Raw genomic sequence first — 12,724 nt, 5'->3', positions numbered from 1 at the left:
GGAACAAGACCAGTTCCCAAGGCTATCAAGACCAAAGACTGGGGCTCTCTCCGCACTTGTGCCTTCTGCCCAAGCACACCTCAGCCCTTCTGGCTGGCAGTCAGCCACGTATGGTGCCCATGCCCATGCCCCCTTTATCCGATGGTGGAAGATAAATCTTGGTCCCAAAGACCCAGTGCAACCTCCTCCTTCAAGCGTCACTCTTCAAAGAAGCCCAAATGAAGAGAAACACAGCCTAAGCAGAAAGCCCAAGGCCACAGATCACAGGATTGTTCCTCATCTTAAGCACTGGAGGCCAGCTAGGTTATGGAGCGAGTGAACAGAGTGGAGATCTTGAGGCCAATCAACTTCCAGCTCCTCCACCTGGGAAACCATGGACAAAATACTTGTCCTCCCTAAGTCTTGACTTCTTCATCTTTAAGTGGGACTATAATACACACCTCAGATTTTACAGGGCTGAAACAAGCCTGATGAGTGGACAGAAAATGGTAGCTATTAGGTGACTGATATTTGCAGCTAACCTAGCACTTTCATATCCCGTTTGTCATCTGACTGGTCCACATATACAGCCACATACACATGCAGCAGGGCAGGATTATGCCCATTTAACTATGAAGCAATTAAGGTCCAGAGAGATTAAGTAATTTACTCAATGACACAAAGACTCCTGGCTTCTGATCCCAGCTCTATCATTTTATAGCTGCCTGAAACAGGGCAGGCTGCTCCACTCCAAGCAGGTTCCCCACCTGTAATATGGGGGCACTGCCACCTCCTTAGAGGGCAGTGGTAAAGATCACAAGAGGTAGTAAGAGCTGATACATTTCCAGCATTGGCCATGTAGTAGCTCTGCCAAGTACTACATATGCACACAATTCCCCAAGGAAGTAGCTTTTATTATCTCCATTTAATAGACAAGAAAACTAAAGCTCAGTATGGTTGAGTAATCTGCCCAAGGTTACACAGCTTGGAAGTGGAGGCTGCCACTTAAGCACTAAATTATCCAATAAATATAAAATGTCTCACCACCTGGCCTCAATACAATCTAAAGCCCTCAGTGCCTGTCACATTCTCTTTCCTCTTCTTTACTACCAATAGAGAACCACTACCCTCTGTGCTGAGAACGGTAGAAGTGAGCAACAAGGAAGTGTGGAAAATTGGGAAGTAGATGTCCAGAAAGAGCATAGCCAATGACAGATCCAGTGACAAGGGGGGGGCGGGGGCGGGCTCCCTTCTCCCAGAGCTGGAAAAAGTGAGGATAAACAAAAGGCTGACCTACTTTGCACACTGGGTAACAACCTCTGGAGTTCATTAACCTAAGAGTTGGTAAGGACTGCAAGTATAAATAGCTTTTATGCCAGCTCCATAATAACTGATGATAAGAAACTGGAATGCAAGAGAGGGTGGGTTGGGAGGGTACAAATGGCTGACAGTCCAGGCTGGAAGGCCTGTGAAATCACCCAGGGGGTCTACTCCTCCTCAGAGAGCCAGCAAGGCCTATAGCCCAAAGGGTAAGTGATTTGCCCAAGGCCATGCTGTGAGTCAGTGTGGAAAAGCAAGATGGTCTGCAGAAGCCTGGCACTCCCTCCTGCAGCCTGGCAGCCACTGGTTTAAGGGTAGGGCAATGTCCAGGCTCTCTGTCTGGGTGGAAGTCTGGCTTGCTTCACTCTCCCCAATTCCCAGTGCAAGCTAGTTCTGGGTCTGCTTCCCTTTCCCATAAGGAATTCCCTGGCTTTGCTCCTTCTAGCCCTGGGTCAGTGCACAATGGTAAACAGGTTCTCTCCACCCTTCACTGGCCTTGGGCCTCTGCCCAGCTCTCCACTCTGTTCAGCTCCACCCCTCTTGATGTCAGATGGAAGAAATGGTTCCTTTAGGCACCAACCTTGCTGGTTCCAAAAAGCAAGGAATCCCCACTTCCTCACCCAGCTAGGGAAAGGCACAGACCATAGCAGAAACCTCCAGGGCAGCTCTCCCTGACAACTGCAGAAAGGTATGGAGACTATTCTCAATAGACTTCCCTTCCCCAAGCCTTCACCCTTAGCAGGCTGAGTAGTGCTTGAAATTTCCCACTGGCAACTGGGTTTTCAGATCACAATCTCACTGTGGGCACCCAGGGGCCATCCTGACTCATGTATGGGCTCCTTAGCCATCCTTACCAAATTGCTAGATCTTACTGATAGATTTTACCAAATTAGTTTTGACTCACTGTTTATATAAGGCCTTTCCTCTGCTCACATTCCTTCAAGGCTCCCTACTGCCCTCCTTGTCCAACAGAAACCTCAGGTCCTCCTATTTCCTCTAAACATCCCTCTTCTTTCCCCAGCCCTATCTCTAGGTGGCCCTCTCTCTGAACTGGCCTCCCTCACCCCTACCCCCACTCTAGTTCAGTCCCACTCATCTTCCAAGGCCTCATTCAGAACTCCCTCTCATGTCTACAAAGCCTTTCCTAACTACTCCAGGGACAAAACACAATCAGCCCCTCATTATATTCCATACACATTTCTCTAGAGTTTGTGTTCCAGGCCCTGAATCTACAAAGATGAATAAAATGCAGTCCTTGCCCTTGAAGAGGTCAATCTGGCAGAGGAGACAGATGGGTGAGTAGAAAACTAGCACACATAGAAGTGCTATCACAGAAGCATGTAGAAGGTGCTAAGAAACTGCAAGAAGCCCCCAGGGTGGTGCTAGTGGTTGGTGGGGGGTGGGGGTGGTGTTCAGAGAAAGCTTTTAAGAGGGGGCTGATTTTTGAGATGGTCTTTGAAGGGTGACAGGAAGTAGCCAGGGTGAGAAAGGGGAAAGGGCACACCAGCCAGAAGACCCAGTATGAGCAAGCACAAGTTAACAGAAAAGACCACGGCTTGTTTGGGGAATGTGAGCAGTCTAGTGGAGCAGGTACAGCTTCTCCACCCGAATATCCTATCTGCTCTGCTGAGGCAGCATTCCGTGAGAAGGTCCACTCCTGGAGGGCTCTGCCCGTCTCATTCTCCACAGTGTGTTCTGGGCCTAGAACAGAGCTTGGTTTTGTTGGTGCCCAATAAATGTGTGTTGACAGAATCATTAGCTTTGTGACCTCGGGAACTCTGTGTTTCAGTTTTCTCCACAGTGAGATGGGAATACTGTCCCCAACCTTGAGATCAGGTGGGTAAAACACAGAAAGTGCTTCATAAAGAACATTCCCTCTCTGGCCTGATACCAGCTCTGGATCTTCCTTGAAGCCCAGCACAGGGTTGAACAGATGTGCTTAATGACAGCCTTTTACAACATTATAATTCAAATATTCAATTAATGCAACTGAATGTCTGTTAGAGCACTTACCAGGCACTTGCTATGCAACAGACATGGTGCTCAGCACTTAACTTACATTATTTCATTTAATCTTGACAACAGGCCCATGAAATAGGTCCTCTAATTATCACCGCCTCCCCTTCCACAGATGAAGAAACAGGTTTTCAGTAAGCCAGTAACTAAGGTCTAGGGTGAGCAGAAGACAGCCCTGGGAGATGAATCCAGACCCTGTTCTTCTTCTGCTCTGTCACTCAACTCCAGCACAGAGTGCTAACCACTAGGCAGGGTTCATACCAGCCTTGATCCCAGGGAACTTGGAGCTTTGTGGACTCAGAGCCATAACTGTGTGGTGTTTGGCAAGTCACTTTACCTCTCTGAAATTTGGTATCTGCTTCTGTGAAATGGAGATTATGATGAACTGTATCTCACAGAATTAAATGGGGGCAGTGTCAGTGAAAGCCTGGTCCACCATTCAGGCTCCTCTGTGAACCGGCATTACCATGTGACTATGCTGGGAGGGTGGAGGAGGTCACCCTGAAGCAGGACAGGAAGCTCAGGATCAAAATCTACAAGAAGCACAGAAGGAGGGTGGTAGTAATTATGAAGCAAATTCTGATTTCTTCCCCAAGTAACTGCCACTACCCAGGAAGGCTGAGGTCCCAGGCAGCACTATGGTTACATGCTTTGAGGTGAATCTTTCAGGAGACCCATCTTTATTCTCACTTCTGCTTGATCTTCACAGTCCAAAGAGAAGGAAGATCAGGCCCTCCAAGTCAGGGTCACCTGAGGACTCTGTTCCAAATGACTCAAAGAGGAACTGATGGGGGGATTCCCAGTCTGCCCTGGCATGCCAGAATGCTCCAGACCACAAGCTGAGTGGGACTGGCTCCTCTGCCCACCACTCCCAAGGGTGGTGGGCAGAGCACATAAAGAAATCTGGATCTTCACACCCATATTGCCTTGCTGTCTCACCATTATGCCAAAGGCTTGAAGTAAACCTCAGAGGATAATTCACACTCGAATTATAAGAGCCACCCTGTACCTTTATTTTGTGACAGACACTGTGCTGGGTGTTTTACCAACATTAGCTCTCTTAATCCTCATAACACCCCTCTCTCCCAGTGTCAACACGGCCTATTTACCTTAGAGAGGTCACATGACCAGAAAGTGACAAGAGCCAGGACTAGAAGTCAGGTCTGCCTGTGTCTTAAACCCAAGGGTCAAATTTAGGTTCTCCCTTTTTGTGAAACCAATACAGAGAGGTAAGGGAAAAGAAGCAGCATCCTCCAAAAGTGGATGGTTGGAAAGGATCGTTTCTGGACATACAGAGTCTAGGGCCCAGAGTGCACTCAGAAGGAACAAGAGCTCTCCACACTATGTTTCTGGACCCCCTCACTAGCCAGCTGTTCCTGCCTTGTCTTGGGGTACATACGAGGGGCTGTGTGTGGAGATCTGGGACAAGAAGTGCTCCATTCATCACAACAATTCAAACAACTTGAGAGGCCTACTAGGAGAAGCACAAACACTTGGGGCTGAACTGAAGTTCTAAAGCTGAGACAGGGAGGGGCCAGAGAGGCCACACAGTGGCCACCAGCTTTGGTAAGATAGAAAACTGGAAAAAAGCAGTCCTGAGTCCCAGGCCCAATTCCATTATTTGCTCAGCTTTGGTTTCCTTGGCTGTAAACGGGAAAATAAAACTTAGCCTACCAATTTCCCATTGCTCCTATAAGGACTACTGTAAGGCAATGGGAATGAAAGCACTTTGCAGACTAAAGAGCTAAACAAATCAAAGCATCCTTTGATTTGATTATACTCCCTAAGACATGAGGGCCACTGGTCCTACACACAAAGAGAGGTCCTCCCACAAGAAGAACAGAGCATGCTGAAAGAACTGGCTTCTGTGGGCTGTGCCATAACGACCCCTTGCACTTGCGTGATACCTCATAAAAAACTTCTCAAAGCACTTTTCATATACTCCAAGGTCAGTCTCAGAATATTAGAAGTGAAAGAGCTTTTCAACATCATCCCATTAAAACTGCCTTAGTTTAGGGGTACCTGGGGGGCTCAGCTAGTTAAACGTCCGACTTCAGCTCAGGCCACGGTCTCATGGTTTCGTGAGTTCAAGCCCAGCATCAGGCTCTCTGCTGTCATCCCAGAACCCACTTCAGATCCTCTGTCTCCCTCTCTTTCTGCCCCTCCCCAAGCTAATGTACATGCATGCATGTGCTCTCTCTCAAAAATAAACATTAAAAAAAAAAAAACAAACTACCTTAGTTTATATGTGGGGAAAACTGAGGCTTAGAAAGATTAAGCAAATTTCTCAAGGTCACACAGCTAGTTAGGGATCCACGAGGCCCAGGACTCAGGTCTCCTGACCCCTGTTCAGTAGTCTTTGTTTATGCTATGCTCATAATCCACTTATCTCATTTGATCCTCACAATCCTTTTGTACACAGGCCATGCCTTTAACTACCTACTGAACGTCTCACTTCCCTGCTAGGCTGTAAGCCCCGGGAGGGCAGGACCAGATCTGCATCTCCTGAGCCTAGCACACAGCTGTACACATAGTAAGTGCTGGGTGAGAAACAGGGAGCATCAGTCCCATGATCAAGTGAGGGGATGTGCCTAAGTCATATACCATAACAGTCTGAGGTAGAGCCGGCATTAGTGCCTTGACTCCTGTGCCTCATTCAGAGCCTTTTCCGACTACTAGCCTAAACCTATATTTCCAGCCAGAATCTTTAATCTCTGAGAAATGGCTGCTGATGTCCCTAAGTGCTAAGGGGTTCACCTTCTAATAGGTACTGGACTTATTTCCACCTGTCCCATCTGAGGAACCACCTCCAGGAACAGAATAAAGACATGAGGTTGAGGTCAAGCCAGCCCTGGCTGCCATCTGCCTCCCCTTGATCAGTTTATCTATGCCCAAACCCCCAAACCTACCCTCTCCAGCTGCACACTACCCTAAGGCTGGTTTTCTATGCCCTTAGGACTTACTCCTCTCTCCTTGGAGAGAAGTCTGGCTCTCCTTGCCATCCAGTATGTTTACCGGGCAGAGAACACAAAGCTCAGTACCACTCACCCCACCCCCTCCCAACCAGGCCAGCTAACCCGCTCTCCCACTGGAGAGAGACAAAGAACCCCTTGATGTGTCCTGGGCATGCCAGCCATGCCAGGCACCTTGGGGAGCCCAGGGCTGTGACAAAGCAGAGTTAGCAGCAGCCCACTGTCCACTTCACAGGAAGGCCACAGCTGGCCTTCCCTCCCTGTGGCCAGAAGGCCCCAGGATGGGTTCTGTGAGAGACTAGGGCCCCTTCAGCTTATCCTGAGACTTCCCAATTCCCCATCAGTCCACACAGCCTGCCAGGCACCAAGCCCTACTGATTTGCTGGTCTCTTCATCCTCACAGCTCCAGACATCTTCCAGGCCTCTCCATAGCCCTTTTGGGCCGTCCTGAGCTCTCTCAACTGGTCTCACTGCCTGTGGTCCAGTTCTTCCCTATGCCATCTTCCACACCAGCACCAGACTGACTTTGATGAAACACAGGAGGCCTCAGTCTGGCATTCAAGGCTAGGCATGGTCTGCCCAACCTACTTTCCTAGCCTCCCCTTGCTTCACATCCACCTCCTGCCTTCTGCTCTTCTTGTCACCTCTCTTCTTGGCATACCACGTTTCTTAAACAGCTGGATTTTGGTGGGGGGGAGGGGGTCTTGTACATAGGTCCCCTCCCACCCAGTGAAATGCCCTTCCTTGCTACTTCTGAGGCCTGGATCAAACGTCACTTCTTCCTGGGCTCCTATAGATGGAGCTGGCTATCTCTTCCTATATATTCCAGAGCGACCACACACCTCAATTATGGCCTTTATTGCTCAACATTGTAATGATTTATTTGTGGTTCTATTTTCCAACAAGTCTATGAACCTCTTGAGGGCAATAAGACAAAGATGCCTTTGTTCAGTTCTGAATCCTTTGTTCCAATCACAGGGGCTGACAGAGTAGGTGCTCAATAAATGTTTGGTAAATAAGCTCACTACTAAGGTGGATAAGCTGGCAAAAGTAAGCCTTGGCTTTCTCTCCCAGACTCCTGAGTCTGCTGCTTACTTCCCTACCTGAGGAGCAGTAAAGAGCTAAGCTGTGACAGCCTCTTAGGAGCTATACAGGGCATGAAACAGAGTAGGTGGGATGAAGAAGGGAAAAAGAAAGGTGAGATAAATAAAGCCAAAGTTGGCAGCTACCCTGAAATCCTGGATAGGAGGCTTCTAAGCAGGTGAAGCATCAGGAGCTTTGGTTTGCCAGTGGGGAGGACAGGACAGCTTTCCCTCTGCCAGGGAGGTTCCTTGGGCCCTGGATAGCAGATTTGTCAGGGGCAGACAAAGCAGCTAAAGGAGGCCTCCTCCCCCTCAGCTGTGCTGCCTGCAGGTTAAAGTGATCAACTAGGGCACTGACAATGAGTGGATGATGGCTGGGTTCTGCTCTGGTGGGCAATGTCTCCTGGCCTGGAGGCTCAATTGGCTTGGAGTCAGGAAGAGAATGGGCACTGACATATAGGGTAGCAGTGGGCTGAGTATCAGAAGATCTGGGATCCCTCCTTAATTTGGCTCCATTGTTAACTAACTGCCAGGCTGCTCCAACCCTCAGATTCCTCACCTGTATGGGGAGCATAATCCCTGCCTAATCTACAAAGAAACAAAGGCACAGACTGGATATCAAAGTCAGATGACCATTAAGCAGTATTTTGGGGTCAAGAGCAATGCAGTGTGGACTCTGGCCTATGGGAGGACTAGACCAGGCCAGTCTGGTCATGCTTTCAGGGCCTCCCCAAGGATCTTTCTCACTGGGTCTTTCTGTGATTTGGCTGGCTATGGACTTAAGCTGTACTGAGACTCACACTGCCCTCCACACCAGGTTGGAGAGGTAGCCAAGTTCCTGCTAACTCCTGCTCTGGGTGTGGGGGCCTCTGGGACTAGTGAGCACCTGTCATCTGCCTGCTGCCACATTAGCAAGGCTTAGTCACTGGATTTAGCATTGAGAAACAGGTTCTAGTCCTAGTTCTGCCATTTACCAGCTGGCAAACCTTGGGCACTTTCTTCTCAGATCTTTGGTGTGTTCATCTATAGAATGGGGATATCCATCTCTCTCCGGGGAAAGTGAGTGTGCACCACTGGTTAGAGTTCACTCCTCCCCGCAGGAGAATGGACCTCACTGACACTCATCATCATATCTAGAGATACAAATAGAAAATGAAAAGACAGGACCACTAGCCACTCCAGTCTTAAAAAGAAGCAAGAACAGGGGCACCTGGCTGGTTCAGTCACAAGAGCATGCAACTCTCTTGCATGACCACGAGAGCATGATCTCGGGGTCATGAGTTCAAGCCCCATGTTAGGTGTAGAGATTACTAAAAATAAATAAATAAATAAACATTTAATAAAAGGAGCAAGAACATTCATTGAGCACCTACTGTACTGTGTGCCAGGCTCTTTTCAAACATCAGCTCATTTAAACCTCACCAACATCCTGCAAAATCAGTATTATCACAACCATTTCACAGTGAGAAACTAAGACTTAGTAAAGTGAAGCAACATGTCCAAAGTCACACAGACAGCCAGACTCCAGAGTTTGTGTGAAGAGGGAACACAGAGCATCTTCTTTCCCCCACCTCAGTGTAAACAGATTGGGTGGCTGGACCAGAGCCAGGCCTCACTGGTCCTCTGGAGGTCCTGTTTCAAACCCAGATGCTAGGAGGACAAAACATCAAGCAGGTCCCACTGCTTTATCTCTTTCCCACAGCTTAGGATTTCCTAGCAGGCGGACATGCAGGCACCTTCCCAGGGCAGCAGCTGGTGCGCTGGCCTTCCCCTTCACCAAGTCAAGTCTTGTCTGAGGCCCTAGAACACCCACAGGGCCACCAAACCGGATTTTCCTTTGAAGCTGGAAAGAGAAGGAGGAGAGAAAATGGAGGGCCTGTGGTCTAGTCCACATGTACAGCCGCCTCCTTCCAGATGGACCACCCAGGGACCACTCCATTGCCAGTTCCATGCTCTCCTGGGAAGCATAATAGCTCAAGAAAAGAGGATGCTCTGAGCTTACAAGCTGGAGAAGGTGGTGGGAAGGCAGGGAGACAGGCTCTGGCCTGCCAGGAGGGCCCTGGCCCTACCCCAACAAAAACTGGCACAAACCAAACTATAGGGATGCCAATTAAGCCAGTTCTACGATTTCCAAAGCCACAGGGCTGCCATAGTTGGCTAGGAGTAGTGGAGAACCCCAGGGGACAGGAGAACTGAATCAGCCGAAGACAATACTACTGTTCCAGATGTTTCTCTCTGGACCCAGCTCAGATCCCTCTCTCCCCTAGCAGGAAGCCAACACCCACGGGATCCCAGAAAGCATAGCTCCTCACCTCATCTGGCCTGCAGCACTGAGCAGACTGAAGCTGGGTGGGAAGCTCCAGCCTAAGGAAGCCAGTCCTGGCAATTACATGGGAAAAGTAGAGGGAGGTTGGGAAACCCATCTCTCTCAGGCCATCTCCCTTGGGCCAGGAGACCTAGTATCCAACTGGTATCCTTCTTTTCCTTCATGACCCCCTCCCCTATGCTGCAGAAGGGACTTCCCCACATAGATCTTCTCTTCCTACCCCAAGGTGATAGGAACGGTAACATCACTCTTCCTACCCCTCCCCTCTAAGGACACTTCTTTTTCCTCCTCTGGTCCTTCCTGGGCTTCAACAACCAGCTCAACTCCCAACCAAGCCAAAAGAACTAATGCTATCAGCTCCTCTGTCTGTGTCCATGCCTCCCACAGGGCTCTTTGCTGGTTTGGTTGCTTTCTGGTCTTTCCTCACTGGCTTCTGCTCACATGCAGGCGAGGACTATCACAGGCTCACCAAAGGTGCCCCATAGAGTAGGCTCAAAAGACAGATGAGGTGAAGAAGTAGAAAAGGCTCAGGGCTGGGAATCAGGAGTTCTGGGTTCAATTTCTGGCTTTGATCTTAACAGACTGAAGAGGTGAGGCTAATCAGTTCTCTCAGATCTCAGTTTACCTATCTGTATGATGATTGCCATCTCTAAGGTCACTTTCAGCTCTCTGACTTGAAATGTCTGTCAGTTAATGTCATTCAGTAAGTAAATACTAGTTGAGCATTTACTTCTCTGCAGGCCTGAATAGAAAAAGGTGAATAAGCCTGGCCCCAGCCCTAAAGTTGATAGTCTATGAACTGGTAATGACAACACACTCTTACCCTTGCTGGGCAGGACTTGTTAGCCTCCTACACTACTGAGCTAAGCCAGGGAAAGTGAGGGCAGGCAGGTTCCTGCTAAGAACCTTCTGTTCTACCTACCTGGCACCTGGTTTCCTGTTGGGACCACAGGCTGTATTAATGGATGGTGAAAGCAGTGGAAACTATCCTGACCTAGGAGTCAGAAACCCTGGGTTCAAGTCCTGGTTCTGCCAACTAATATGCTGTGTGTTCTTAAGTAAGTGATTCTCCTCTCTGGGCTTTGGTTTCCTTATCTGTAAAAGCAAGGGCTAAGCTCAGTCAATCTCTTAAGATCCCTTCCAGTTCCAACAGTCTATGATTTTATGATCTACTCATGCCAACCACCTAACAGTCACCTAAGCAGGGTAGCCTCTGATCTGCTTTCTTCCCTGCCCCCAAGCCCCTGGTAACTGCCAAAACTGACCATCTTGAGACAACCTTTGGTCCAGGGTGGCTGAAATGGACCTTTAATCTAGAGCCAGAGTTCCTGCCCTCTCCACTGCAGCCATCAGTGCTAATGTTTCACTCTCTGGGATAACACATGGACTCCTAGCCCTTAACCACGAGATTAGCTTTAGGGCAATCACCCTGATACTTTCCATAACTTCCCCTCTTATGGCTTTGGGCAGGGACTTACTTTTGGCTTCCTTGGAACCACATTATAAACTCAGCAGGGAACAGTCAAAACTTTCAGACACCAGATATTTTAGGTTGACCAAGAGGGTCAAAAAAGTGAGGCAGGGAGAGAGAAAGGAGCCTGGGACCCCATCTCAGTCCCAGTTCTATAAACACCAGTGAGGTAGAGGGCATCTGCAAAATCTGGGTTTGTGGTTGGAGTGTGGGGAAGACAGATGTCTGGCTGTCTGGTGGGGGAATACAGCCAAAGGGAGGTGCTCCCACTGGGGCGTCTCTCTGTTAAAAAATACCAGAGGTACGCCCTCATTTTTCTCATCAGTTCTCAGACCCTTAGAAGGAAAAGAAAGGAAACTAACATATTCTGGGCCACTACTTGGGTCAGGCACAGTGCTAGGCACCTTCATATACCTGATTTCATTTCATCCCCATAGTAATCTTGGGAGTACATGTGACTGCTGCCCTTTATGGTGAGCAAACAGGCTCAGAGATTCAGGATCTTGCCCAAGGTCACACAGCTAGCAAGTGTGATTTTTTTCCTAAGTCTGGTCTATTCCCACTATATCACTGCTGTGTACCCCGATATCTGGTTAACTGTCTGGTAAGAATGTAGCAGGAATTCTTATCTCTTAGAACTCACAGGCAAATTTGAGGTCCTCCTTCCAAGAACCCACAAATGCAACTGGGAACTCCTTTCCCACTTCTCAAGATCCCATCCCTCTCAGGGCCCTGATCCCTAGTGATTCAAAAATTGATCCCTCAATTCAAAAAATATACTCCAGGTCCCCTTTGGGTTCTCACAGGCTAATCCCTGGGGAGCTGTGACAAAGCATCATAGCAAGATGAAGCATCAGAATAAAGGGTGATCTCTGGGGTCCTGCACTGGACAAGGTTTAGCCTGCTGTGAGCAAGTGGGGAGAGGCTGGAGGACACAGTCCAGTGGGTAAGAGAGAGCTCTCCTTAGAGGAGGGGGCTATATTTCTCCAAAGGAGAAGGAGGCCTGGTGAATATGAAACTGGGAGAAATCCAGAAGTGACCTTTATGGGGCTGCTTGTATGGGGTGGGGTTCTTAACAGATGGTCAAGTCACTTTCATTAGTCATAAGAGAGGCTGGAAGAGGCTTGGACAGTCACAACTGGTCAGAGAAGGGGAGAAAGGACCATGTGGAGTAGGATCTTGGCTGAGTCTTGTGGGGCCCCCACAGGTAATTGTGTGAGGCCCTCTGTTGAAGGGGAGGCACACCAGGAGGAAGGCTTGTCAATTCTGTGCAGAACACTGGTCTCATGTGACAGGACAGCTGGAATGGGAGTGGGGTCTGGAGTCTGTCCTTCTCAGAGGGTTCTGTGGGGCAGTGCGGCTGCCCAGTTACCCAGCTTGGAGGGAAGGTGCTGCTTCACTGCCTTGCATATCTCTGCCTGACAGCTGGGTCCTGGAGGCTCTGGGGGTGGGGGATCAGAGTGTGCTACCAGCAGGGACCCCGCTGTCTCCATGACTGCCCCCTCAAGAGTCTGTGTTTGGGAGGAGGTGTGTGTTTCCACAGCATACACAAAGACAG

At 49.1% G+C, this 12,724-nt stretch overlaps 1 protein-coding gene across 1 annotated transcript in view; it reads right to left on the bottom strand.

Annotated features, from left to right (window-relative positions):
* Positions 1 to 12,724, bottom strand: part of TBC1D10A (TBC1 domain family member 10A) — a 31,605-nt gene that overhangs the window by 17,388 nt on the left and 1,493 nt on the right. The window lies entirely within an intron of this gene.

Source organism: Lynx rufus, unplaced genomic scaffold (assembly GCF_022079265.1).
Source record: "Lynx rufus isolate CCGP_SWC_20201006 ecotype Redwood Valley unplaced genomic scaffold, mLynRuf1.p SCAF_24, whole genome shotgun sequence".
Classification (NCBI taxonomy): Eukaryota; Metazoa; Chordata; class Mammalia; order Carnivora; family Felidae; genus Lynx; species Lynx rufus.
The sequence above is the reverse complement of the archived record's forward strand: the minus strand, read 5'-3'. Positions and strand labels throughout refer to the sequence as shown.